The sequence below is a fragment of the Sinocyclocheilus grahami genome, unplaced genomic scaffold, assembly GCF_001515645.1.
Source record: "Sinocyclocheilus grahami isolate Dianchi unplaced genomic scaffold, SAMN03320097.WGS_v1.1 scaffold1158.1, whole genome shotgun sequence".
Lineage (NCBI taxonomy): Eukaryota > Metazoa > Chordata > Actinopteri > Cypriniformes > Cyprinidae > Sinocyclocheilus > Sinocyclocheilus grahami.
Genome location: NW_015506337.1, coordinates 416,188 through 424,485, shown reverse-complemented (window position 1 = coordinate 424,485; position 8,298 = coordinate 416,188). Strand labels below are relative to the sequence as shown.

General features: G+C 39.8%; 1 long non-coding RNA gene across 1 annotated transcript in view; it reads left to right on the top strand.

Moving 5' to 3' along the window:
• Nucleotides 1–7,085: 7,085 nt before the first annotated feature.
• Nucleotides 7,086–8,298, top strand: part of LOC107567430 (uncharacterized) — a 30,503-nt gene continuing 29,290 nt past the window's right edge. The window contains exon 1 of the long non-coding RNA XR_001606647.1: nucleotides 7,086–7,104. This is a non-coding gene — a long non-coding RNA (uncharacterized lncRNA). The remainder of the gene's footprint in view (nucleotides 7,105–8,298) is intronic.

Here is an 8,298-nt window from a genome sequence, read left to right as displayed (position 1 = left end):
ATCTATCTATCTATCTATCTATCTATCTATCTATCTATCTTTCTGTCTGTCTGTCTATCTATCTTTCTGTCTATCTCTCTGTCTGTCTGTCTGTCTATCTATCTATCTTTCTGTCTGTTTGTCTATCTGTCTATCTTTCTGTCTGTCGCTCTGTCTGTCTGTCTTTCTATCTCTCTGTCTGTCTGTCTATCTTTCTGTCTGTCTGTCTGTCTATCTATCTATCTGTCTGTCTGTCTGTCTATCTCTCTGTCTGTCTGTCTGTCTGTCTGTCTGTCGGTCTGTCTATCTCTCTGTCTGTCTGTCTATCTCTCTGTCTGTCTGTCTGTCTGTCTGTCTGTCGGTCTGTCTATCTCTCTGTCTGTCTGTCTATCTCTCTGTCTGTCTGTCTGTCTGTCTGTCTGTCGGTCTGTCTATCTCTCTGTCTGTCTGTCTATCTCTCTGTCTGTCTGTCTGTCTGTCTGTCTGTCGGTCTGTCTATCTCTCTGTCTGTCTGTCTATCTCTCTGTCTGTCTGTCTGTCTGTCTGTCTGTCGGTCTGTCTATCTCTCTGTCTGTCTGTCTATCTCTCTGTCTGTCTGTCTGTCTGTCTGTCTGTCTATCTATATTTCTGTCTGTCTGTCTCTCTGTCTGTCTGTCTGTTTGTCTATCTCTCTGTCTGTCTGTCTGTCTGTCTGTCTTCTGTCTGTCTGTCTATCTATCTGTCTGTCTGTCTGTCTGTCTGTCTGTCTGTCTGTCTGTCTGTCTGTCTGTCTGTCTATCTATCTATCTGTCTGTCTGTCTATCTCTCTCTCTGTCTGTCTGTCTATCTCTCTGTCTGTCTGTCTATCTCTCTGTCTGTCTGTCTGTCTGTCTGTCTGTCTGTTTGTCTATCTATCTATCTATACACACACAAATAAATAACAAAAAAAGTATATGGTACAAAGAACAATGTTATAATGAAAATCAGTGAGATTTTAATAATCATATGACAGGCTGTATATTTAAAAAAATAAAAAAATATCTAATATAATCTTATGCCATAAAAATTCATTACTTACAATAAACATTGACTGAAATCTCAGTAATTATCATTAAAAAATGTTTCAATTTTTATTTAATTTAAGAATTATTGATATTTGTTGGCATGATAATACATCCTGAAATGCATTAAAATTAAATGCATATATTGAAAAAAATGCCTACAGTTTCATATTTCATACACATATTTTTAACAAGATCTTTGATAAATAATTTTCTATTAATTATATAAGACATATTAAGAATTTAGCAAGTTGTTATGTCAAAGTGAATACATTGTGGATTTATAATGGTGGGTTAATTCATTATGAAATACAAATAAATCAAATACCTGCTGTTTAAAACACATATTTTCAACAATGTCTTCTGTCAATATTTTAAAACAATACAAGTTGCTTATATCAAATTGAATATAGAGTGGATCTATAATGATGAAAGTATTTCTACTTCCTGTAGAGCACAGACAATCCACAAGGGGCAGAAGACATGTAGTAGATTGTGTATAAGAGGTTTCTGGGGAAATGTCTTGAAAATAATAATTAATTAAAGGTAAATCAAGTGTAAACTTGACCCTTAAAGATGCATTCAAAATGGATAGTAATCTGATCACTAAACAGAATCATATGAAGTCCTTAATGTAAATACCCCATAGACAGACATTTCAGAGGATCCTTCTAAACACCTGCCGTGAAAACGACAAATAATGAACATGTGAGTAACTAAAAGACAAATCCATTAACGTCAGTAACGTAGAACAGAGACGCTCACAGCTTTGAAGCTTAGATTCACAAAAAAGACTCCCTGAAGTATTTATTCTTAGTAACAGAGAAACTGTGTGAACAACCGATGATTCATCGCTGAATTCAGATACTGTATCACTCTCTATTCATCTGATATTGCTTTTATTTAACATATACCGTATGATGATGTACATAAAAAAAGAACTCTGATGTAAAAGGCCAACAGTCTTTGACCTCATGGCACTGGTGAGGGTGAGGGTGATAGTGTTAGCTTTGAACAAATACTTATGCTCAAATCTTTTTGTTGCTATTGAATCATTGGACTCAAACATGAATTAATTTATTCCCTCTTTCATGCAAGTCCTGGAGATGCTTAGAATTTCTTGGTGTAAATGCAATCTAAAGCAGCAATTATTGTCAGTGAAGAGCAATATCTACTAATAGGCACAAATGCTGGCAGATGCCATGTGGATTATTACATTCATCAGTAGTTCTCACCTGCTAGACACATACAGCAGGGAAAAATTATACTAAATGCAAATAATACAATGAAATTAATCATGTATATCTACAGCAGTTAAATAAATAGACTTATTGAACATTTCCTATTTTTTTTGTTGTTGATGATAAAGGTTGTGTCCAATCAAACTCGACAGTATTTTGGTGCAAATGCTGTTACTTGATAAAAGCTTATCAAAATAGGCCAGTGTTATTTTAATATCACTGATATGAAATGTGTCAACATACAACAATGCAGTGCAATTCCCACAATTATAGGCATTTAATTCAAAGCCTCAGAGGTGGAAATCACTGCATCAACCCTAATAATACAGACAAGTCCAATGATTTATTTGGACTATGTCCTCCGAGAATTGCATGTCATCTCTAAAATGTACCTTTTCTCCAAAGACACTGGTCTTCTTCACTGTTTCCACTCTTTCAGTCCAGGTGAGATGAGTTAGTGTCGGGCAGGTGGTCGTCTGGTGCTGCCGCTGCTGTGTTTCTGAGGCCATTTCATGCCTGGCTAGGCCTGCTTTGTGGCCCAATTCTCCTAATCTGGAAATAATTATTGTGGGATAACCCATCTGCACTTTCACAAAAATGGGCCAAGGGTGTGGTCACTGCTCTGGAGGGACGAAAAGAGAGGATATAGAGAAATAGTGCTCATGAAGGGAAGTGTTTAATACTATTCTCAACTAGGGATTGGAACTCTTTTTAATGACTTTTCACAGTGTTTTTAGAAACAGAATAAATGTGTATCTTCAACTACACTTTGTCCTATGAACAACTGTTAATCTACAACAATTTCAGTTTCAGTTGTATGAGTTTGATTCACTTCAAAGAACCTACTCAGAGTCATTAATTTGGGAAACCGACTACACTGGTTATACTTTGATTCACTAAAAAGAACCGGCTCATTAGAGCCATTTGTTCAGGAATTGGACTACTTTGTCGCACTGCATCCGTTTGATTCACTACAAAAACCCGAGTCACATTCGTTCAGAAATCGGACTACGTTGGTTCATCATCCGTATGATTCACTACAAAGATCTAACTCAGAGTAATTCGGTAATCAGACTACACCAGTTGCACTGCATACATTTGATTCATTAAAAATAGCCGACTCATACAGTCAAGTCAGGAATCGGATTGCATTGGTTTAGCACATAGACTGCATAAAAACATGGACATAGTGTCCGTGACGTCACCCGTAGGTTTCTGAAGAGCGTTTTTGAAGCTCAAAGTGGGCGGAGCTGGTCGTCGCCATCTTGGCATTGCGACACCACGTGTCACCTCTGCAGGACACCGGCCCTCCAGGACCGAGTTTGGGCACCCCTGATATAGACCAAAACCACTTTTTGTACCAGGCTGTAAACATATTTTTTTCTGCTGTAAGTTGGCCATTTTAACATGGGGAGTCTATGGGACGGACTCCCTTTTGGAGTCTGCCTCTAGCGGCCAGTCGATGAATTGCAGTTTTAGTCACTTCCGTGTTGGTTTCACGAGAGAGACCGGAAGGTTGCCGCTTGGGGTTTAGCAGCATCAATTCCCTACAAAGACTCATTACAATCATTCGTTCGGGGGACTAGTTGCGCTGCATCCATTTGATTCACTACAAAGATCCGACTCATTAGAGTAATTCGTTCCAGAATCATCAGACTACAGTGGAAGCGCTGAATCCATTTGATTCACTACAAACATGACTAATGAACAGGCCTCATGACTAATTATTTCAGTAATCAGACTACACTGGTTACTTTTTTTATGTCACACTATTGAAAAAAATATTGCAGAAAACACTGTCCGCATCGGCGGAAGAATGCACACGTGACCCTTGAGAATGGTTAACGGAACCGAATGTCCGGTATTTTATTTTTAGACTGAACTGTTCTAAACATGAAATGTCGATTACAAATAAATATTCTTATTCACATCAAGAGTGCTTTACAAAATAGTTCTTATAAATGAATAAAAAGAACGATTACTGCGTTTCAACTCCCGTCTAAATGCTTACAGTCAGAAGATTCCCGTTCCCGTACAAAAGCAGGGAAATATCAGGCACATATTCAGAGGTTGAGTAGCAGGTGTGGCACATCAACCAAACCCAAAGAACTGAACAAAAGCAGATATGAAAGCCAATCTCCCCTCCACAATGCCCGAGTGATGTTTGCGGCAGATACAGACTAAAGAGGAACAAAAACGATCGTGCGGCATTCAAGGGCTCATATTATAGCCTACATGATTTCGGTATTTTACTGTTTATGTGACCACTTTCGACTCGCTTTCTTGGAGCCCTAGAAGTTTTTAGGTGCAGTAGTTAAAATGCTCATTCAATGTAAAACAGCCTCTTAACATACGAAACCAAAAGTATTTGATGCACTTATTGCTGTCAGATCCATTGGTTTTAACTGTCCCATTTAAAAAAATTATTGGACTGGAACTGTTTGCTGACCAACGCACTTTATTGGCATTGATGGCTCCAACTTTAACATCCATGCACTCTTAAAAATAAAGGGGTTTTCGCAACAATGCCATAAAGAACCATTTTCCACTATAAAGAGCCTTTTAAATGATAAGTTCCATGGATGTTAAAGGTTCTGCATGGAACCAAAGATGCATTAAAGAAACTTTATTTTCAGAAGCTTTCTGATGCAATAAAAAGGTTCTTTAAAGTGGTATAAGGTTCTCCAGATTCTTAAAATGTTCTTTACACTGTTTTAAGAAATGTTCACTGAAAGGTTCTTTGAGAAACCAAAAACGTCATCGCTGTGAAAACCCTCTATTGGAGCCTTTACTTTTAAGAGTGAATGGCAAGATGAAAACATATTGGAAAACATTCAGTTGACACCTTTATTTGTCCATGAATAAAGTGTACAGTCAAAATATTGCAGAATAGCCAACTTTATTCAATAACAAATTTGATTCGAGCACACAATGAGATCATTTCACAACATTCATGACATTCGTGCATTAAATATTGACTTTTCTGTGTGCTCACCGTCCGCCAAATGGCTTCAATCACCTCTCAATGTTTATATTGCAATATAACATTCAACATTGATGCTCAAATGAAGTTGAACGATTTGCCCCATTTGCAACAATCTGGCTTTTGCTGATCCAGAGTGACTGGTCAAAAGAGCCTGCGAATAAAGCCAATTACTCCTGTGTACTCTGTGTACGGTGACGCATTGTTCATGCACAATGCGCTCTTGGGTCACAATGGAAATCATGGACGCTTTGTGCGGCTGAACAAAAGTGGCATCATTTGCTGACCCTTTTCAACTCTTGTTTGCAGGTGCCTTTTATGGCGGACTCTTTCAGGAAGGAAGATCCTCTCGCATTTTATCTGAAAAGTGCCAGAAATGCTGCCGAAAACCATTGTTAGGGACATTTCCCAATGCTCATTGTTTCAATGGCTGTCAGAGGGAATCAAATTAAACTTCATTAACAAAGGCCATAACTGCTTCGTCCGATGCAGTGGAGAGGCCCTCTCAATGTGGGGATTTGTATCCTTATCTTGGCCCTTCCAATGCTGTGTTTGCACCTCGCCATGCAACGCGAGCCCCCAAGCCAGCGGGGGATTCCTTTAAGCAGAGCGACCTTGCACCTTCACAATATTGTGTTTCTCTTGGCTCGTATTCAGCAGTCACTTAGTGTTTTGTAAGATTTCGCCTGCATCCTTTCTGGCAGAACTGCAAGGTCAAATAAAGCACCTCGAGCGATGCAGAGAGCTCCTCATTTGTGCCGGCGTGACCTTTAAATCCTAGGTTGCTTCCACTGTCACAGACTGTGCATTGGGATGTGTGAAGATAATAGCAGGGCTGTGTCAATGGATGGGCCCCCTGTGTGGGCCCTTGGCCCTTGATGGGCTCTCCAAGGTTTGGAGCTCTTATATCCTATTAAGTGTGCTAATAGTGTGCCTACTAACCGTATAATTAGCAAAATACTACATTAAAGCTGCTTTTGGGCAACATTAATTTTTTTACTTTGTATTTTTGTCTTTTCCAATAGAAATATTTAAACATTCTTAAATCAAGATACTTTTACTTGAGAAGCAAAATTATGTCATCAAAATGTCATGTGTTTTGAAAAATGTGTCAGAATTAAGTGAATTTTTGCTTAAAACAAGAAAATCTGCTGAGATCATATAATAATCGTTTTTCCCTTTGAATTAAGCGTATTTTTTTTCCTGTTTTAAGTAAAAACTTACTTAATTTTGATACATTTTTCAGATAACAAGACCAGGCTTTATTATAGTTATTATAGTATTATAGTTAAAACCATTAAAGGGGTCATATGATGCAATTTAAAATTTTCCTAACTACTTTGTTTGGTCTTCCAAAAGAGGACAATATCCGCTTCGTCATGCCTGGAGCTGATCCGTGCTGGTCGCTGAGGAAATACATCAACAGTGCTGTGGATCGCCGGATTGGCTTTCACCGTGGACGAAGAGGAGTCCAGCCCGAGGTCGTCACATGTGGTTGCCGCAAGCCCGCCGGATGCTCCTTCGTCGAATTCGCCGGCCGCGCCGTTCTCAAGCCCGCCAGCCGCCGCTCACACAAGCCCGCTGTGTGTGAGACACTGTGCATTTTGTTGTGAAAGCGAAACTACTTTGTTTGGTCTTCCAAAAGAGGACACAACTAGAAATCAGTGGTTAAGTTGTATTTACAACACTGTCCCAGAACAGTTCAACCCAAATATTCAGATGTGTGCAGCGCATTTTATGGAGGACTGTTTCCTGAACCTGGTAGAGTAGACTACAATGCATCTCTGCACAAAGGCTGTTTCTATAAAGTGGGGCAGTTCCAACTTTGCAAGGACAGTCTGGCACTTCTGACTCACAGCCTGTAAGTACGTTTTCATATTTAAAGGATTTGCCACTGACGATTCAAACGTGAGTTTTGGGCAGTGTAGAGTAGCGCTTGTTGTTTGTCGTTTCTCCGATCACAAATGCAGACATGGTTTTATGTTTACGCGGCGCGATGCAATGCAACGCAACATGTAAAAAGACAGTATAAGTCATTATAATCCGTAATTATGTCCCCACTGGATGCAACGAATGCCTCGTTTGTAATGGGTTTTTAATGTTTTTGTCTCATCGCTTCGGGACACGGCATCACAGTATGGTAAGGGACATAACATTTCCGTCACACGCTTGAGGAATTCAGCCAATCACAACGCACTGGATAGCTGGCCAATCACAGCACACCTCGCTTTTCAGAACGATGAGCTTTGTAAAAATCAACACGTTTCAGAAAGGCGGGACATAGAGGAGCAACAATAATGTACATTATGAGGAAAATTATTTTTTGAACCTTAAACCGCATAAACACATTTCATTACAGCAAATACACAACATAATGTTTCTTTTTAGCAACATCATATGACCCCTTTAAATTTTGGGTTTGCTAAGAAAAGCATCAGTCTCATTCGCAGAGTGTTACAAGCTCTTGGTGCATAAAGAAGATCTGTAAAGTTGTGAAGACTTAAGTCTCAAATCCAAAGAGATATTCTTTATAAAAGTTAAGAGTCAACCACGCCTACCTAAAACAGCTTGTTCTAACACGCCCCCATATGTCTGTCACGACGTGGGAAGATTTGCATAACGCCGCCCAAATGTTCACGCAAAGAAAGAAGGCGTAACTTTTATTCTCGCTGTAGTATTGTTGCTGCCGCCATATCGTGAAGGCGCTGTGTATTTCGTTGTGAAAGCGAAACTACTTTGTTTGGCCTTCCAAAAGAGGACAATATCCGCTTCGTCATGCCTATCTGCTGATCCGTGCTGATCACTGAGGAAATACATCAACTTCCTGCTGTGGATCGCCGGATCGGCTTTCACCGTGGACGAAGAGGAGTCCAGCCCGAGGTCGTCACATGTGGTTGCCGCAAGCCCGCCGGATGCTCCTTCGTCGAATTCGCCGGCCGCGCCGTTCTCAAGCCCGCCAGCCGCCGCTCACACAAGCCCGCTGTGTGTGAGACACTGTGCATTTTGTTGTGAAAGCGAAACTACTTTGTTTGGTCTTCCAAAAGAGGACACAACT